Here is a 20,641-nt window from a genome sequence, read left to right as displayed (position 1 = left end):
AGATGTGGACAATGTGATTGTCTCACTGCCCTGGGGGAGTGTGTGTGAGGTTTGTCTGTTCCCTCTGCACCTACCTGGTCCCTGAGGGATAGGAGAGAACCGACATTCACGTGACACCCATTTCTCTCTCTCTAATTTATCAACTGTGCTGGAATAGATTTCTCATCTCAAGCATCAGAGCAGACCTGGCTTTAGTTCCGCCATGCAGATCAGCCAACCCTGGAAGTTGGATTTCCTTCCTGGAGAGCTTGGCCTTCCATACTCACCCACACACTGCTGCTTTGAAAGCATTTTAGGCAGCAGTGGGTATAGACAGAGTGCTGAGTGAATGGCCAGAGTCAGAACTGACAGCCCTTTTCCCCAAGAGAGATTCAAATAAAGAGGTCAAAGCTAGAGGCCTTTACTAAGCCAGCAGCAAATGAAAAGATGTTCAGAGCTGGGGCGGAACAGTCAGCAGAGAAGAGTCATTCTGAAGCATGTGCAGATGCGTGTGGGAACCACTGTCGGGGGTGGGGGGGGTTGGGTAGAGGGGGCGGAAACTTCTAGAATGTATCTAGTGCAGACAGACACTAGATAGAACTTGCCACATACTTTTAGCATCTTTGTTTTGCTTTCAGGAGAGACACGGGGCAAAGAATAGGAAATGCTGGTGATCCTTTAATTATCTAGCAAATATGTATATGTGCATGTACATATTCACCACCGACGGACATTTTCAGTTCTCCTATGGTTTCCAATACACATGCTACGAGGTGGCTTTTGCAGGCCTGGCTGGAATATTTAATAAGCGGGGCAGTAGGACACACTGAACAGTTTCTATGAGAAAATAAAAGTATGGGAGTTGTGAGGAGTCTATTCACAAGGGGCGGAGTCTATTCACAAGTCACGAGGACCCAGCGCTGGGCACTGATAGCTCCATGGTGATGATGGTAACTGGGCTCCTGCCTGGAGTGCTCAGGGGAGGTGATGTTTAGTGTGGAGGAAGAGGTGAGATTGTGGGGGACATGTGCAATGCATCACTGGGGACAGACACCACGGGGAAATGTACCAGCCTGGAGCACTGGAAAAGCGTGGGTGGGTTTGGTTCAGGCAGAGAGTTTATGTGGCTGGGTCATCAGTGGTGCCTACTGGTTCCGAAAAGGCTTGTGTCCCTGTCCCCTTTGCGGGCTCGCTACGTTCCTGGCCCCCACCTGCCAACTGTCAATCAGAGCATCATCTTGGGGTCAGCACATTTAATTCTTATAACAACCTCATGAGTGGGTGACATTACTACCCCCATCTTTACGAGTAAACTTCATCAAGGGGAGCTTAAGTAGCTTGTCTTAGATCAGACATCTGCCTGGGTTCAGATTTGGGTGCATACCCCAGACTGACTCCAGAGTCCGGGCTCCCAGCTGTCTCCATCTCCCACTCTCCCTGATCTATACCAAGAAGTGTAGGACAGTGTTCAGTAATCCAAAAGTTTGTGGAGCTGTGCTTCTTCCAGAGATATTTTGAAGAGGAAATGATTTAAATCTTTTACATGTTTTTCATGGAAAAATGGTCAATTGCTACTTTAATGTTGGGACCTTTATCCCTACAGTCTGTCAATGATAAGCATATTGAATTGTGGGGGGTGTTAGTCTATTCCTTACATTCAGTTATATTCATTTCAGAGATGGGTACTGTGGGTGGATGGGCAGGGGCTGGAAGGAGAAGTTAAGGGATGTGTTGGCTAGAAGATTCCAGAGGAAGCATGGGCCCACGGGAGTGCCCTGCAGACATGGTGGACAGCATCAGGCAGAGAAAAAGTCAGTGTGAAGATTGTGCACCCACACTGTGAAGGGGAACAGGAAGCCGGCCCAGAATGCCAGACCCAGCATCCAGCAGACACAGCGCAATGGAAAACTGTACCAGAACCTCTCTGGAACTTTCCAAGAGCAGATGTGCAAGTTGGCAGAGCTGTTTCCAGCATTCTCCACCTTCCGATGTGAAATGGTTTGGGTGGATTTCCCCAATTACACTTCAAGCTTGGCCTGGAAGTTGGCGAGTGGCTGCCAGGATGTCTGAATGCACTAGATTATTTTTCACGGCATGTGTTTTAATACAGCATTTCATTTCCATATCTGTTCAGGCCAACCCATCTGCAAAGACACAGTTTAATGCAAACTGAAGCCTTGGTACTGAAGACCAGAAGTGAGCTAATACACCACAGCGCTGGTCTATATTCCAAATGAACAGGTGCCACCAGGTCCAGCTTTTTTTTTTTTTTTTTTTTTTTGCCATATGAGCTCTGGGCATCAAACTCAAGACTTCACATTTGAAAGGCAAACACTGTACTGAGCTATTTCCTTAGCTGTTTTGAATAGTTCTTTGTAGATGTAATTCTGAATGGTTTTATTAAATAAGAAACACAGAGCCAAATGCAGAGTTAAAAGCCCAGAGGTCAGAGAGCAGTAGCTAAGAGCTGAGACCAAGACCGCCTTCTTACCACCCGCTGCCGCTGCCGTCCTTCCCCTCAGAAAGAGACCTACTTTCTGTGTGTCTGTCTTTTTATTGACTTTCTGTTCTCCCTTCTCATTGGTTGTAAACCCAACCACATGACCTCCTCGTCACTGCCTGTCTATGTAGACCTCCAGGTCTCTATGGTTGGTATTGAGATTAAAGGCTTGTGTCTCCAAACTGGCTGTGTCCTTGAACACACAGACTCTGCCTGCCACGTGATCGGATTAAAGGCGTGTGCTACCACTGCCAGACTTCTGCTATGGCTTGCTATTAGCTCTGACCCCCAGGCAACTTTATTTATTAACATACAAATAAAATCACATTTCAGTACAAATAAAATATCGCCATAGTTCTTGAGTGGCGAGTGCCTGGATCACCTACTTCAGTTTGGGGATGCTCCCTAGTGAAGACTTTGGGGGCTCCCAGTAAGTTTTATGGTTGATTTTACTGCCCAGAACTAGGGATCAGGACACCCTTAATGCCAGGGCTCTTCAGCTTCCAGGGATTCAGGGCTGAGTGGAGCTAGAGTAGTTCAAGTACTGGCTGCAAAAATAATTCCTTGGGCGTAGTTGGTTCTCCGTGACTTTCCAGGGAGGACTCGCGGCATGGAGAAGGTTCTCAGGGAAGCTGTGCAGAGTTGGGCTGCCAGCCAGTGCTGCAGGCTATGACGCAAGGCTGCTTCAACGGATAACACACCCACAGAAACGCCATTTCTCTCAAACACCTCTCCAAAGATGATTATGAGGACAGCGAGAGGGACGGGAGCAAAACCACCAGGTGAAACCGAGCGACACCAGCTTCAGACCGTTTGCCTCTTCAATTTTTTCCTTTTAAAGTTACATCGAGAGATTTGCCGGATGAGCTGACCCCAAAATTTTTAATTATTCATTATTATCATGTACATGTACACAAAGACAAGGTGTGTGTGTGTGTGTGTGTGTGTGTGTGTGTGTGTGTGAGAGAGAGAGAGAGAGAGAGAGAGTGTGTGTTTATGTGTGTGTGTGCAAGTGTTGGTGTGTGTGTGTGCCATAGTGCGTGTGTATGTATCAGAGAACATCTTTCAGGAGTTGGTTCTCTCCCTCCACCTTTGAGGACTGAACTCAGGTAGTCGGGCTTGTGTGACAAAAGCTGTCACTTGCTGAGCCAGCTTGTCTGTCCCCAGGGTTCTCCAGAAGGTGGACTGTCTGTCCCCAGGGTTCTCTGGAAGGTGGACTGTCTATCCCCAGGGTTCTCCGGAAGGTGGACTGTCTGTCCCCAGGGTTCTCCGGAAGGTGGACTGTCTGTCCCCAGGGTTCTCCGGAAGGTGGACTGTCTGTCCCCAGGGTTCTCCAGAAGGTTAATTGTCTGTCCCCATGCTGCTAGGTTGCAGACATAAGTACGTGGGCATAGATAGACGCACACAGTGAGTATCCCTCAGCACTCCAGTCTCATGGTCTGAACTTTACTACTGGCCCCGGAGAAGGGAGTTTAGAGAGAGATACTGATGTCCATGGATGTGCACATATGTGTAGTTATTGAGTCCTTTTACAGGTAACTTTTCTGGGGTCCTTTGGGGAAGAACATCATGTGTAGTTTTAGTATCCTGGCTCAATGAATAGTCATTTCTAGAAATTTCACTACATTAACTTGTGTGTTCTAATTAATTCTTTGACCTGATTTTGTAGTATTCTGTGGTGTAGACACACTCCTTTACCCAGTCATTTCCTTGTTTGATGAACATTTGTTTCCAGTTTTTTAAAAATAGGGTTTCACTATGTAGCATTCCTTGCCTAGCCTGGATCTCACTTGAACTCACAGAGATCCACCTGCCTCTGCTATCCCCGCCGGGCCCCCCCCCCCCGCCCCCGAAAGCTAGGATTAAAGGTGTATATCACCATACCTGGCTGTTTCCAGGGCTTTTTATTCCATTGGTTCATTTATTCTGCTGGTTTATTCTGCATCGCTGTAACACACGGTGGTGTGTATAGCTAACCTTCTGATGACTTTTTCCTAGTTTTGCTTGTGGATGTTTGTGTGCCTGCATGAGTTTATGTGCACCGTGTGTGTGTGTGTGTGTGTGTGTGTGTGTGTGTGTGTGTGTGTGTGTGTGTGTGTGTGTGTGTGTAGGAGCCGGAGGGTATCAGAGAACCGGGAACTGAAGTTACAGCCTAGTGTGGGTGCTGGCAGCTGGACACAGGTCCTCTCCAAGGGCAGTGACAGCTCTTTTCTAAACAGAATCTCACTGCTCATTCCACACAAATATGTAGGTCAGTCAGCCTGGTCATTTATAGACTCTGTGTGTGTGTATGTGTGTTGTTCAGTTCTATTTTTATTTTCTGTTTGTTTTAATTGTTTTAATGTCTAAGCTTCAGCAATTCTTGGTTTCTACTTCTTTAGTAACTATTGCACCAGGGGCTCAGGATTCAATGCTTTGGAGCATACCAGCCCTCTCTCACTGAGAAAAGCACCAGGTGGGTTCTCTGGGGTCCTCTGTGGACCTGTAAGGTCATCCAAGGATGAGGCCCCATTGTCTGGTGAGCATCCAGGCCTTGAGCTCCGTAACTGAGACTCTTCCAAGCTTGACCACACTTACGTTCAATGTCAGTGTTATTGCAGTTTTCATAGGAATGCATGCCAGTAAATTAAGGGCACCATAAGAAGAATGACCATTTTAATGAAACCAGGAAGGGATTTGGGTCAGAGATCTGACTATATTTCCCCATTTTCTCAGAGGTGCCATAATTATCAGTGGACTTCACACTGCCATTGGGAAACCATGTTGTTATGGGCATCGATGGTGTCTGCCGGTGCATTCTGGCTTTGCCTTAGTCACAACATCCTCACAGTCCTGCTCCTGGATGCCAAGGCTCTTTCCTCAGAGGACCCTGCATTGTTTGAGGGGGTGACGAGTGACACATTTGGGTGGCCTGCAGTCTTTGACTCTGGAAGTCTTTAACATAAGTGTGGCTAAGCTTGGAAGAGTCTCAGTTATGGAGCTCAAGGCCTGGATGCTCACCAGACAGTGGGACCTCATCCTTGGGTGACCTTACAGGTCCGCAGAGGATCCCCGAGAACCCACCTGGTGCTCTTCTCAGTGAGAGAGGCCTGGTATGCTTCTAGGGGCCCTTCTGTGCTGTGAGGTCTATGTTAATGGCTGTCAGTTTCAAGTCTTTGTGGTTGGGTTTCCCAAAGCTCCACCCATTCCCAGAATCCTGAGTCAGCTCTGCCAGCAAGAATTTTAACAATTAGCAAGGCCAGACTGGCCAGAAGTTCTTAGAATCCACAACAGGCCCTTTATAGTCCCCGTGTTCATCAGTGTTCTCACTGCTGTGACAAATAGCCCGAGAAAGTAACTTAAGCAGGAAGGTTTCCTTTGGACTCATAGGTTCAAGGTTGCCGCCCATGGTAGGAAAGTCATGGTGACAAGAATGTGAAGTAGATGTCACATGGCATTCACAGACCAGAAAGAGAGAGAGAGAGAGAGAGAGAGAGAGAGAGAGAGAGAGAGAGAGAGAGAGAGAGAGAGAGATATGGATGCTGGTGTTTATCTCACTGTATCCTTTTCATTGGATCCAGGACCCCAGCCCATGGGATAGTATCAACCACATTTAGATTGACTCTTTCCACCTCGTTAACCCAGTCTAGAAAATTCCTCATAAACAAGCCCGAGGTTTGTCCCTCAGGCGATTCTAGGTCCTGTGAAGTTGACAATCAATACTAATCTTCACTGTTGTTAGACTAACTTCTAGAACCAAGATAGTTTTTTTTTTTTTAAACTGAATTTCTGTTCTTGGTAAGTTCTGTATGGTGAATGGCAGCTCCTTCTCCACCTGCATCTATTCAACAGTGTGGCTGCTGACGGTTGTGTTATCAGACATTCCTGTTGGCTTTTTTTGTTCAACAATGTTTATTGGGTCCTACTGGGTTGGGACATGTTTCTCATGAATTCTCTCCCTCCTCTTCCTCCTCCTCCTCCTCCTCCTCCTCCTCCTCCTCCTTCTTTTTGGTTTTTCAAGACAGAATTTCTCTGTGTAGCTTTGGTGCCTGTCCTGGATCTTACTCTGTAGACCAGGCTGGCATCAAACTCACAGAGATCTGCCTCCTGAGTGCTGGGATTAAAGGCGTGCACCACCACCACCTGGCTTGAATACTTCTTTTATAAGTCATAAAAATATTCAGTGATGGGCTGGAGGGATGGCTCAGCAGTTAAGAGCACTGGCTGCTCTTCTACAGGTACCAGAGCTCAGTTCCCATCAACCCCATGGTGGCTCACAAGCATCTATAAAGAGATCTGATGCCTTCTTCTGGTTTGCAGATAGGCAGAGACTCATACATAAAATATAAATGAATAAAATTTAAAAAAATATTCAGTGACATAAAACATATCTAGGAAACATTGTTTTTAACATGTATGTTTATTTGGGGTGTGGTATGAACCCGAATTCTTTAAGAATTTAAGAACCTGAAATTACTTTAAGAGGCTGAGAAAAACCATACCATTTGAAGACTCAGAAGAAAAGCTATTATGAGTCGTAGCAGCTTGAGAGAATACAGGGAAGGGCTGCTTAAAGTCTGGATGCTAACTGCCATGTCTTGAGCTTGTGCTCTTAAGTTTAGGGCAGATTCCTCCTGGTACGGTACCCTCTCATTCAGAAAAGATAAACAGCAGCCACAGCTAGGACTTGAAGATGCACCCAAAGGCTGAGCTGGGCTTTCCTCCTGCCCTTGAAGGGGGCATGCTAATTATCAGTGCTTCACGACAGTAGTGTCATTCTGGGGATCAAGCTCTTTACCTACAGATCTTTGGGGGGGGGGTCCTACCTATGTTTAAGACAAAGCAGAGCATTTATGAGACCTGTTAGTCTAATAACAGTTCAAACAATAGTCGCTGTTGTGACCGTGACTGGCAGAGAAACAAACATCCCCACAGCTGATGCCTGACATCCCTGCCCATCATTCTTGTCTGGGGATTGATCTGAGCAGTGGTTAAGTGATGTATAGGATGCAGACAGAATTTTCTTCTACTGTGCTGATGACATTATCATTACTTTAAAAAAAAAACTGTATAGCAATTATTTTAATTTTTATTTCTTAACCATTTCATTAGTGTATGAGTTGTACAAATGAGTAGATGTCATTACAATAAACATCATACACATATAAAATAAACTTTGAACACGTTCACTTCCTTAGTTACCTTCTCTTCTCTCCCATATCCTCTGGTCTCCTCCTCCTCCTTAAATAGGACCCGTTCCACTTTCATGTCTTTTTGGAGGAGACATATTCTGCTCACGAGAGAAAGCGTATAATTTCTGTCTACCTGAGTCTGTCTTATTTCACTTCAGCTCCACCCATTTTCCTATAAAGGACATAATTTTGTTCTTAATGGCTGAATAAAACTCCACTGTGTGCATGTACACCCCGTTTATTTATCCATTAGTCTACGGTGGACACATAGGCTGATTCCGTAGCTCAGTTCTTCTGCCCCTGCACGCAGTAGTGATACCTTGGTTTGGAGTTAGGTGACAATCTCCTGCTGATGTGCTGAAGCAGTTTCTTTCTTTCTTTTTTAAAAAGATTTATTTATTTATTATGCATACAGCCTCCTGTCTGCATGTACGCCTGAAGGCCAGAAGAGGGCACCAGATCTTATTAGAGATGGTTATGAGCCACCATGTGGTTGCTGGGAATTGAACTCAGGACCTCTGGAAGAGCAGTCAGTGCTCTTAACCTCTGAGCCATCGGCCTTTTGGCTAAGATCAAGTGTAGTATCTGTTCTTATTGGTTCCTTGGAGGAGTGTGGTCCAGGGTGGCTGCCAAGCTGTGGAGTGCACATGTGTATCCAAGCTGTGCAGCGCACACATATGTCCACATCTGGTGGGATTGGATCCTGCTAAGGTGAGATATTTAACTTTATAATTCATTTTTCTTCCAAACTCCAGGCACTTGCCCATGTTCATGGGAGGGCTGTGGAATGGGGGCAACCAATCTGTCAATGAAAACAGGCTGGCTGAACTTGTATTTCTGGAATTTCTAATGGGCCGTCACTGGAACGTTGGATTCCATAGAAAAGCACGGGACTTACCCAGAACAGCCAGGCAAGAGAAACAACCTTCTTCGTTAGCTCTGAGGACTCTGCTCTTCTGAGAGACAGACAGTCGGTACCAGAGGAGGACTCATGGGCCCCTTTTAATTGTACCCATTTCTAGCACTTTCCACTGCTCAGATCAACCCACCGACAAGGACGATGGGCAGGGATGTCAGGCATCAGCTGTGACGGTGTTTGTTTCTCTGCCAGTCACGGTCACAACAGCAACTATTGTTTGAACTACTGTTGGACTGACTATCATTCGCCTAGCAGGCTTATCGAAGGCCTGCAGCTATCAGCCTGTGGACGGACTGTGTTCCGATCCATGGCTGCTGTGTGCCTCAGTTTTCCACTCTGCTCCCTCCTGTCCTCCCTGTCCTGACCGAGTCATTGCCTGAGGTCGGCAAGTCCAGGCTGGTCAGCGAATGGGTCCTTTACACCCTGTGTGTTTGCCGTTTCCTCCCCTGACAGAAGCATTTGAGTAACTGCCGGGGTTTCTGGGTCTCCAGTGTGTAGACAGCTGCCACTGGGATGCTGAGCCTCCAACCATGTAAACCAATACACACACACACACACACACAATTGGTGCTCTTCTCCCGAGAACCTTGACTAATACAAATGTATATGAGATATCTTTCTATTACATAAATGTGCTATGCATGAATAGTAAATACGTTTATATAACTTATTATGAAAATTATATATAAATACACATTCTGTAATTATGTATATATACCTGTAATTATGAATAATAAAATGTAACTTAAAATATGTTGTTCTCTTTGAAGTTAGTACTTGCAAAAGGGAAAATGAGAAAATACAAACATAAATGGGAGTCCTCCCACAGCTTAGCGTACACAGCCCGGTGAGTACTCTGTAAGCCTCTGCCCTAGTCATCTGTGCATTTATATTTTTGAGAAAGTAATATTGTAGTGTGGTTACTATTTGTAATACTGCAGCATAGTTATTATTTGCAATACTGTAGCATAGTTATTGTTAATAGTAATATTGTAGCTGTGTTACTATTTGTAATATTATGGGGTAGCTACTATCTGTAATATTGTAGCATAGTCACCTTTTGTAAACTGCCTTTTGAATTTTATCTCTGTTAGTTTTTCATGTGAGTAGAATGGGGATAGGTTGAGTTTTTTTTTTTTTTTGAGAATTTCATATGTGCATATAATGTGTTTTGCTAGTAGAAGGAAAGGGCTGACACACAGAGGCTGTCCCTTAGACCGCCACCCACATGCTGTGGCATGCATGTGTCCTCCCATGAACATACACATATAAATACCACACATCACACAAACACCAAAGTGTAAACAAATATGCTTTTTGTATCACCACAAACACATATAATGGAATAGCAAAATCTATTTTACAAAAGGCAAGTCATTCAAGTACAAAACCTGTCATTTGAACAATTCTATGAAAAAAAAAAGCAGTTGTAACCATCACTTGAATTCATAGCTATAATATAATTATTGTTTGAGAAGCAGAATTTCTGTTATTACCTAATAATTGTTTAAGTACAGGTAACATTAAATCCCAACTTGGTAGAAATTAAATGGCTTGAGGTGTATTCTGAATGGATCAGAAGCCGAAACATTCTATTTACTTAAAAAAACTTGAAAAATGTATGTTATATTTAAAATTATCCATATTTTCAAACATTATGAGTAATTGAACAATGAATTATGTGTGGGTAGGTCATAAAATATATGGGAAATTTACACTTCCCACTCAATTTGCTATAAAATTCAGCGCTTAAAAAAATAAAGTCTATGAAAACACACACACACACACACACACACACACACACACACACACACACACACACACACACACACACACCAGCTTTCCAGAGAATTCTATACCTGGCGGGACCACCATGATTAAAAAAAAAAAAAAAATCCCACACTGACTCTTTTGATTTACTTGGTTTGCTATTTAGTTTATACAGTAACATAGTTAATGGGTTACAAGGTTACTTTCCTTTTTGGAGTATTTGCTGACATTGTATGGCTGTCCTGTAGTTACTGGTGACCAGCTAGTGCATGAGTAGACCCGAGCACTGCGGGACTAGAGGGGCCAGGAAGCTCACACCCTGGCTAGTGCACAGACACAACAGGGACCCCAAGAATAAGTGTGCAAGCCTGAGTCCTAGTGTGCAAGCCTGAGCAATCACCCGACAATGGGAATGGGTGTGTGATGTTCTTGGGACCTGGCAGGAGGGGTGCTTTGGAGAATGTGTCTGTGTGATCTTGGGAGCATTGGTTAGGACACACAGAAGGAATCTGAGCAATGACTGGACCTGATTTCACCTTGTCCAGGGTCCTGTGTATGCTGAAAACCCCGGCTGCATTTTCTGTTTTCTTTGTTAATTCCCCTCCAGCCACCTTAGGAGGACAGAGAGCATATTGATCTGTAGCTCCTATTGCTTCGTTCCCTTGATTGAGATGTAGACCTGAGCTGTGGGCTGGTCCAGGTGTGCAGAGCAGGTGCTTCTCCACAGGTGTCTCTGAGTTCCGGCATCATCGTGTTCTCGCCTCCCACTTACCCCCGGTTGATGGATGCCGTCTAGTCTAGGATCTTAGACAGCTGTGGCCACTCTCTCCCAAATGGGAGCCACAGCACAACATGGCCTTGGCTTGTCCCTGACCTCCAAGGCAGGACATGTCTACTAGGGTCCCTAGAAAGAAGCTTGGGAGTGGAGAAATGGCCTTTTTCCCATGTGTGGCTGGGTCGGAGTATGGAACTGGCAGTTACTGTTACTGTTTTGCCAAGGTGGGAGGGATCTGGATTTCAGCAAAGCTGGCCTGATGTTTTTGAGGTGTGGAATTAACCTACTCTGAAACTGCCTGATCCCAAGATTTCTTAGAAGTATTAAATTCCGGTGACATAATTAGTCTTCTGTTGCCAACTGCTGAGGATACTGACTCCTGAGGAACCAGCCAAGGGGAGGACCAACTAAAGATCCCACTCAGGGCCGAGGGGCATGGACAGGGTGTCTTGTGTTCCATTTATGGTAACAACGACGTGACTGGCCACGTCTCTCAGTGTCCACCAAAATTTGACTTGTAGGACAACACAGAGGAGACAGAATCGTTTGTGAGAAGGAATCAGCCTGGGCTTTGTTTTGCTGATTTTCACACTGTTAGACCAGAGCCCCAAGGTAGCCCAAATCAATACAAATGAAAGTTTAGTATGCACCACGAGCTGGCGGAGGGGAGCCAGGTGGCAAAGGAAAGGATTCTATGGTTGCTTTCTCCTCTGTCATTAATGTTGGCCGCTGGATTGGCATGCACAGGGGCTGGCAAGATGCAAACACTTCCTGTGCAGTTCATTATAGCAGCACAGGATCTGTGGAAATCCAACTCAGAGCCAGGTCATGGAGCCTGAAGATCGTGTCACTGACGCTGTGGGTGCTGGCAGTTTTTATAGGAATGTGTCTGAATCAACAGATCGCAAATTAGGAACCAACATTAGGTCTGACAAAGTTTTTTAACGAATATGCAAGATGGAATCATTATGTGTTCCCCAAATCCATGTTTCCATGGAGATGTCAACACGGCCATTCACTCTGTGTGAGCGGGGTTTCCTTGGGCCTGCTGCTGCTTGCCTAGAGCGTGGGGTCCAGGCCTGACAGTAGGGGTGGGGCTGGGTGTTGCTGGGAGTACTTTCATACTGGATATTCCTTTCCTGGTGAATATGTCATATTTTAACTCCACTTTTAAAACACCACCCCTTAGCACAGGAACGTAGAGCGGCTTTGTGAAGAGCGTGTCCGTGGAAAGATCAGCCACAAGTGGGACGTCTCTGTCACACAGCCCTCCTCCAAGGCTCAGGGACCATCACGGAAGAGAGGAGAGAAAGACTGTGAGAGCCAGAGATCGGGGAGGACCAGAGCAAACAGTGTCTTCTGGACATGATGTGACCTCTGCACTCATAAACTCTCAGCAGCCATGGCTGTCTGCACAACACCAACCCGTCATCATTCTCACATGGAGGGGGAAGGAGTCCCTGAGCCCTCACCCATAACTGAGAACATGGTTTCTGGGTTCGTGGCTTCTGGGGGAGGGAGGGTCAGTTTTCTTTAAGAGTATAGTAGCCCCTGGCAGGTTGGTCATGCGTCACTGGATGTCCCCACACCCATGACTATGTGAACAGCGCAGACTAGACTCAGTGGTTCTTGAAAAAACAGAGGGCAAGAAGTCGGAAGGGGGTGGAACGGGGAACAGTTAGGAGGAGGAACTCTCTCTCTTTCTCTTTCTCTCTGTGTCCTGTGCGTGAATATGATAAAAATACATTGCATGAAATTCTCAAAGAGTAAATACAATTGTATTTTTTTTTTTTTAAAGAAAAAGAAGTATCATCCCCAAATGAATGTGAACCCCAATGGTCGGGGTGGAGAAGCTGAACCTGTGTTTGGCTCCCACACTAAGATGTCTGAGTAGGAAAGAAGCTGGAGAGTGCTCACGGGCGTGGCGCTCACAGGCGTGGCTCGGGTTCAGCGTGTTCAGCTGGGGGGGGGGGTTCAGCTGCCCTGGCCTGCACACGCTGCACCCTCTAAGGTCATCACCGTGGGAAGCAGTAAGGCAGTGGGGCAGGATTCCTACCCATGCCAGGAGGAAGCGGCCAACACCTGTTCCCTGTGCTCTGTTTCTCTGGAGAAGCCACAGGCTGAACCATGAAAAATTACAGAAGATTTTTCTGTCCCACCCTCCTCTCCATCCCACGTGACTGATGACAACATTCGGGCCTCTGTGTAGAACACGGGCTCTGATGGTTTTCAGACGTTTTGTAGTTTCTTGACGTGTCCTCAGATTATTTTTGTCTGCAGTTTGTCATCTTTTTAAAAATTATTTTTATTTTGTGTGTATGAGTGTTTTTGCCCTTGAGTCCAAGTGCACCACATGCATGCAGTACCTGCAGAAGTCAGAAGAGGGCACTAGACACCCTAGAACTAGAGTTACAGATGGTTGTGAGCCACTGTATAGGACCTGGAAACCGAACCCAGGTCCTCTATAAGAGCAGCCAGTGCCCTTAACCACTAAGCCGTCTCTCCAGCCTTTTGTTTTCAAAAGTGCTACATTATAGGGGAAGGGCCCCTTTGCTGGCCCGCATGTGTCGTCATTGGCGGTCGCCTTGCACATACAGGGTCTGGAACCAGGACAAGGCTCTATGAGCCAGGCTCCACAGTGGCCTGGGTCATCACACTTGTGTTGTACATACAGTGTGGTGGTAGATCTCCTTTTGGCAAAAAGGAAATGATTTGGAACACATGCTAATTGTATGTTTTCATAATGGAGTTCCACACTATCTGTAAAGCCCCTCGGGTTAATTATTAAGTACCTTGATGGTGCTTATTTTGCTGGAAACAGAACTTGTATCAGGGCTGTGGCGCCACACCGTGGAAGCAGCCGGAGAGTCCGCTGTTCTCTGAGTGTCCCTGTGCTCTAGAATTTGTCATCTCTGAAACAAACCAGTTGCTTAGAGGGATTTGGGAAGTTCATATGATGAGAACCCCCTTCCAATTCTAGGCTTCTGTTCTTCAACACACTTGTAGACCCTCCTCTCTCTCTGTAACGGCCTCTTCCAGCCTCCATGCTGGAGTGCAGCACCTTTGTTCATTCTAAGGCAGCCTCGTTAGGATGTGTGCGTCGGAAGCCATGAGCAACACTTGCTGATGCTGATGGAAATATTGCTTGGGGAAGGAGAAACTGACCTGGGATGCTTCCCAGACCTTGGCAACTTTTTCTAGAGTGCCCCCTTTAGCCCATGTGTATGACAATCTTGCTAACATTTTTGGGCAGTGGCTGCCTATCTCCTGTTTGTTTGGGTATCCCTTCTGAGCTGGGGAAATGTCAGTTGGGAAAATAGGGGCATCTGGGTGATTGACGGTGAATTCCCTCAAGTGAAAGAGGCTCAAACAAACAAAATCCTGCCATGAAATGCCCTCCTGATGTTCTATGAAGCAGCACTTGGTACCCCAGACTCAGAAGACTTGGAGGGCACCCATAAGAGGTGGGTGTACCCAGAAGGAAATGTCTGTGTGTTTCTAAGTTAGTTTAGCTCATTGGTGACATCATAAGATCACTGTCACCTAGGCGATGGAATGCGTTGCTATGGGGACAACAAGCTGTGCGATCACACAGCTTCCAAACACAGCCAGTAGGAAGCCTCCTCTTCCTGTGTACTGCAAGCAGCATGGGTGTGTGTGTGTGTGTGTGTGTGTGTGTAGGGGGCAGATGGCTTAAAAGACTGGCATTTAAACTTTGTTAATGTACGTGTCTGGAGATAATGATTTGTGGTGCGTACATACTCAGAGTTTTGAAACTGTTGGAACCCACAGCATTCTAATGAGTTGAGAGCTTGCTACAGAAAGATGCAAAACTACTTGCGGAAACTGCAGGAAGTCTCCAGTGTGGGGTCGGGGAAGCATGGCTTAGGTACATCTTTCGTTGAATTGGAGGCATGGACAGTGGCTTTATGTGGTCCCTTCATGAGTTTTTTCAGCCTCTCCTGTGCACCTCCTGAGAGTTCTTGCTTTCCTCCTACAGGCTTCCTGAATCTCATGTCTCCTTTAGAACACAGCCCCAGCTCTGTGCTATAGTTTCTACTCACTGCTCACATGTCAGCGTGCACACACGTGTGTATATCCGTGTGCCTGTTGACTACGTGCATTAGTCAATCCATGTTGAAAACACAACGTGAGTCAACACTAAGCCATTGACCCAGGGTTAGGTTCTCGTTCACTTTGGCTCTGGGTTGCCAGCCACTGATCAACACTGTTGTTTCATGTGCTTCTGTTTAAAGATGCCTTACTGAAGACGTGTTGGTTCACCTACACTGAACTCACACAGGCAGCATGCAGTCATCACTGTTACCACTGCTGTCTCTATCACAACATCATCATCACTATAACTATCACTCGCTAATTATCATCACTATAGCCAAAGTTCATATTCACTGTCACTGTCTCTAGCCACCATTATTACATCATCATCCTCACTACTGCCGTAGCTGTCAATACAATGATCATTTTCACTAACCACCATTGTTAGCACCATTGTTATAGCTGTCGCCATCAATATCACTAATCATTATTGCTATCACCATCACCACCACCACCATCACCATCATCACCATCATCACCACTATTATCATCATCACCATCACCATCCCTGCTTGGAGGCTTCAAAGCAAACACACCAATAAAAAGCACAAAACATGAGCTCAGTCAAGAAAATGGACGGCAGTCACAATGGATATCACCACAATTCAAGTTTTCCACTACTTGAGCCCACGCGATCAGGAGTGCTGAATGCCACGGTGAGGTCTGTCAGGAAGCCATACCGAGCAGGTAGAGTTACAGCGGTGAAGTCCATAAATAACGAGGCCCACCCACATGTCCATGCATGCGCGTGTACATGTTCATAGCCACTTGAAAATCCAGCGAAGATTCTGGATAGCAAACACACATTCCCAACCCCAAAGGCGGCCTCTCCCGCAAGGCCCCAGAGATGCTTCTTCCCTCAGGAGTTCTGAGCATGTGTCCTGCCTTCCTTGGCAGCCATCTTCCCCTCCGTGTGTGTGTGTGTGTGTGTGTGTGTGTGTGTGTGTGTGTGTGTGTGTGTGTGTGTATGCTTCTCTGGCGTGTGAAATACGATGTTTCCAGGCAGGTAGAACAAAAAGAAAAGGACCTCAGACTCAGAAGCTCATCCCTGTTCTCAGCTCCTGTGGACGGCCTGACACCCAGTGACTGCTGTGCAGACAGCTAAGGGTCTGGAGTAGAGGGTTCCCCTGTCCTGCACTGACCGCACTACAGCGGGCCCAGCTACAGTGTAGACGAGGTATCGGGTGGGTCTCAAGTTAGGAAAACAAACTTTGAGAATAGATTGAACAACCAGAGAGGGTCTGGGCTTCCAGGTCATCTTCCAAAGGGGAGAGGATGGTGCTTCTGATCCTTTGCCCTTGTTTTGAATGATGTGACCTGAGATTCTGAGTCTCTTCACAGCATGTTTATACACTGCCTGTTCTTGGTGCCAGGGCTTGGTAAAGATTACACATGTATTTTCATGCTCTCCATTACAGAACAAACTAGTTTTTAATAAAGCAGTCTTTTGAGAACACGTTGATGTCTTATGTTGCTAGTTTGAGTTTCTAAATCTTTAAGAATATTTTAGCATTGTAATCCTTGAAAATCCTTTTCATAACATACTATAGACCTAATGATTAGATACGGCACTTTTTTTTGTTTTGTTTTGTTTCAGTAACTGAGAAAACAGAGATTATTGGCCATTACTTTGTAGACCATTCTGGCATAGCTGTACCGATTCTGAGAATATTTATAATATTCTGAGAATATCCTTGCAAGCTGAATGGTAGGATGTCCATTTCTCAGATGCCAAAACCCAAATCAGAATAGCCAGGGTTGATCTGAGCCACAGTTCAAACCCTGCTGTGTTCAATCCTAGCCGGAATCCTTTCTTTTTGACTTTTTAGAGAGTGACACTCTAAATATGAGTTGGATTTGTATCCAGATAACCTGGGGGCAGGGGTAGTTACAGGACTTTCTAGTGTGTCGGTAGCGGGGAAATGAGAAGAAGGCATCGCTTTACCAGGCACTGAAGAGTTCACCTCCTTTTCAGAAGCAATCACATGTCTAAAAAGATACCGTTAAGAAGAACATTAAGAAAAACCTCCTAGTGCTCAGTTCAATTTCTCAACTAAGTCCATTTATCAAACAATGTCTCTATTGCCTTCTCCCGATGAGGCAGAATCCTGTCTCCCCACATGCACCACCAAGGACATCCTCCTAGGCAAACTTGAATTCCCATATTTTACCTCATGTTTGGGCCTTTAGAGATGACACCACAGTTAGGCCAACCTGTGAAAATGTACCTTGGAGGGCTGGAGAGATGGCTCAGAGGTTAAGAGCACCGACTGCTCTTCCAGAGGTCCTGAGTTCAATTCCCAGCACCCACATGGTGGCTCACAACCATCTGCAATGAGATCTGGTGCCCTCTTTTGTATACATAATAAGTAAATAAAATCTTAAAAAAAAAAAGAAAAGAAAATGTACCTTGGAGTACTCTCATCAGAGGAGTCCTCCATGATCACCAAGCTAAAGACACAGAGTCTGTCAACAGGCCAGACACAACCCATTAACCTGATATGATCAACTGATTGCCTTCCTCAACCTTCCATTGACCTGACTCACTCGAAGCAATGACGTAACATCTGTAGAATGACATCAGCAAGAATGGCTGCCTCGACACATTAGCCCCTGGCTTGGTGGAACTCAAGAGCCACCTTCCAGACAAAGGGCTCCTTGTCTAAAATATAAAAACTATGACCTGAAGGACCAATCAACTCACCTCTGATGTTGCTCGATCGCTCACCAGATTTGAATATATAATGGTCACGATAGGACCTGCAATGTTGACTTGGATGTTGAGAAGACATACTTCCAGGAATACAAATGCTTACTTCCAGGAAAGTTGAGTATAATAGAAAGACATGAAGCTACAGATTATTAAGGTGATGAAGAGGCTAGGGAGGCTGAAGAGAAGGCTTTGTATGCCCATTGGATGACAGGAGATCATTTCTCTCAACTAGATCTTCATCCACCTGACTGGATATTGCACAGCCTGGGAACTGGTGAGTGCCATTATGGAGGTCAGCAGGGCCTAAGTTCTAGTGACCTTCAAGATGATTGGATGAATTCAGTCAAGCTTAAGGGCTGTCAGCCTAGGTTGCTAGTCCATAAGCAGGCAAGTCATTTCCAATATAGTCCCCCTTTGGTCAAGGACATTAAACCCAAGGGAGAAATACCCCAGGCCCCTCACGCACATCTGAGGACTGTGCCCAAAGGCAGCACCACACTGGGGAAAGGGTGAGTATATACTTATGTAACCCCAAAGAGTATGATAGGGTTAAATATCTAAGAGGTATTTATTATGCTATGGATCTTTTAGTTGACTATATTAGGTTAACTACTGCCCCACATTGTTAAGTAGTCATTTTTATCTTTTCATCAATATGACAAATATTAAGAAGAAGGGTATTAAGAGAAACTTGAAATACTGGTTTTGTTTCGAAGTGTTGCTGGTAGGCTGGTGCCCTTGGACACACGTGTGCACTAGTTGCCTTGAGAATCTTCCAGAGAAAAAGTCTGTCATCGATTTGTTTCGTGGCAGTTTGGCTCTCTGGTGAGACCTCAAAACATCCCCACCTGTGTGTATCAGGGAAAGAGCAGGCATGCAAACACGTCACCTCACTGTCCACTCTTGGACCCTGTTTCCTGACTTCCGCAGTTGCTGGCCCACACGCCTCCCCACCCCGCCCTGTTAGCAGCATCTTGGTTGGTGGTCTTGCAGCACTGCCCTGCAACCATCATTTGCTGGTCTGCCCCGTCTCGTGCCCTCCCACCGAGATGTGACTGCTCCGTTGTCTCACACCCACCACTCACTTGTCACATGTTTGCTAAGCATCCAGTTCATGGGAGACTCTCTCCTGAGTGTCGCGGGCACCGCGGAGAAGCAGCTGGCTCGAGGCTCAGTGGGCTGTGTGTTCTGCGGGAGGAAGGAGAACATAAACAAGATAAATGCCTGTCCTAACAGGTGGGGCAGAGAGCCACTCTGGGGAGCTGGAAAGCAAGCCGTGTAGAGGGAGGAGGAGGCAGGAAGGGCTCCGTCGGGAGGAGGGAGAGCAGAGGACACAGAGGGATGCGCTGGGTTTGGTGGATGATGACGTCTCGGGGTGGAAGGATGGAGATGCCCAAGAGGAGCGAGGAAGCCAGAGTTCTCAGCTTGTACTCTGAGTGAGACAGCAAACCAAGGCGGGGGGGGGGGGGGGGACTGTTGTCAGCTGTGGGGACTGCTGTGCAACACCAGCCTGGAACCAGCCCCAGAGAGAAGCCATCTGCTTTCCAATGCTGCCATCTGGAGTCCGCATGCTGGCCAGTGAGCCCTCTAAACTTTTTAAACGTCCTTGCAGTGTTACCTTGGATACCTGTGAGAACATCGGGATTCATTTTCTCCTGAATCTGCGCGCTCACAAAGCCAGGGGCCCCACTTCTCTTCCCTATTTGTCCTTAAGCTTTAGCATCTAAGGCCACACACAGCGACCAAGCAGAGTGACATGAAACTCACTATCAATTCCTACAGAGTTTCACATGTGACAGCGAGATTGAGACCCCATCACAAATGGCCTCCACTATGTCATAGCCAAGAAGCCTTGTGGTCTCGGCTGGCCAAGACTCCGTGAAAGCACAGAGAGAATTCTTGAACATAAGATCTCCCCTGGGATCAAGTTTCCGAGGAGGCAGAGCCTTTCGCCATTTATACCCCATTGCCTCTCTCCCCTGGTGCTAGAGGCCACCTTTGGTACTGACTTACTGGCTTGGACTGTGACCACGAGCATTTGGCCAAGTTACTTCATCTCCCCGGTCACAATTTTCTCACTTGTAAAGTGATAGGATTGGGTTTGGTCAGTGCTTCTTAGGAGGTCTCCGTCTTGGTGGAACAGAAGGACAGTGAGATGTGGGCCCAGTTCCACTTCCCTAGGGCCTGCCTACTGGGGAGAGGCAGAGAGTTTTCTATGAACTTTCTCTTCCTGTGCTTAAATGGATCCCAGCCGTATTCTAGGAGGTCACAGAAAGAAGAAAATGACAGAATTTCACTGCAGATGTACGAAGGCAACTCATTTACTCTCTGGCACTTTGAAAGGGCAGGTTTGTGGCTTTACTTTATGGCCACAGCTCCTTTTCGATGCAGGAAGCACGCACCGGGAGTTTTCTCTCCATACCTGTGCATTCCTCTGGAATGTGGGCAGGACCCGCTGCCCGCATGGTGTGTGAACTGAAGAACAGCTGGCTGGGTCTGGTTCCACACCTGCTCTCCGTGTGGGCGTCTGGTGCAGTTGCCTACAAGCCCTGGTTTTTGTAAGTCAGTTGTAAATAACATGTCCCCAACTGGTTGAGCCCTGTCGCCTGACCTGATGTGGCACTTCATTCAGACATAGTATGTCAGAAGTCTGGGGTGTTTATTATCGATTAGAGTTGCAGCCCACCCTCCCCACCCC

At 46.4% G+C, this 20,641-nt stretch overlaps 1 protein-coding gene and 1 non-coding gene across 4 annotated transcripts in view; both read left to right on the top strand.

Moving 5' to 3' along the window:
- Nucleotides 1–20,641, top strand: part of Pde10a (phosphodiesterase 10A) — a 432,646-nt gene that overhangs the window by 34,858 nt on the left and 377,147 nt on the right. The window lies entirely within an intron of this gene.
- On the top strand, nucleotides 8,190–8,372 carry LOC121823305 (U2 spliceosomal RNA). Its single transcript, XR_006064716.1, has one exon. It is a non-coding gene; the product is annotated as a U2 spliceosomal RNA (small nuclear RNA).

Source organism: Peromyscus maniculatus, chromosome 16 (genome assembly GCF_049852395.1).
Source record: "Peromyscus maniculatus bairdii isolate BWxNUB_F1_BW_parent chromosome 16, HU_Pman_BW_mat_3.1, whole genome shotgun sequence".
Classification (NCBI taxonomy): Eukaryota; Metazoa; Chordata; class Mammalia; order Rodentia; family Cricetidae; genus Peromyscus; species Peromyscus maniculatus.
Note: the sequence above shows the minus strand (reverse complement) of the source record. Positions and strands in the feature narration are given on the sequence as shown.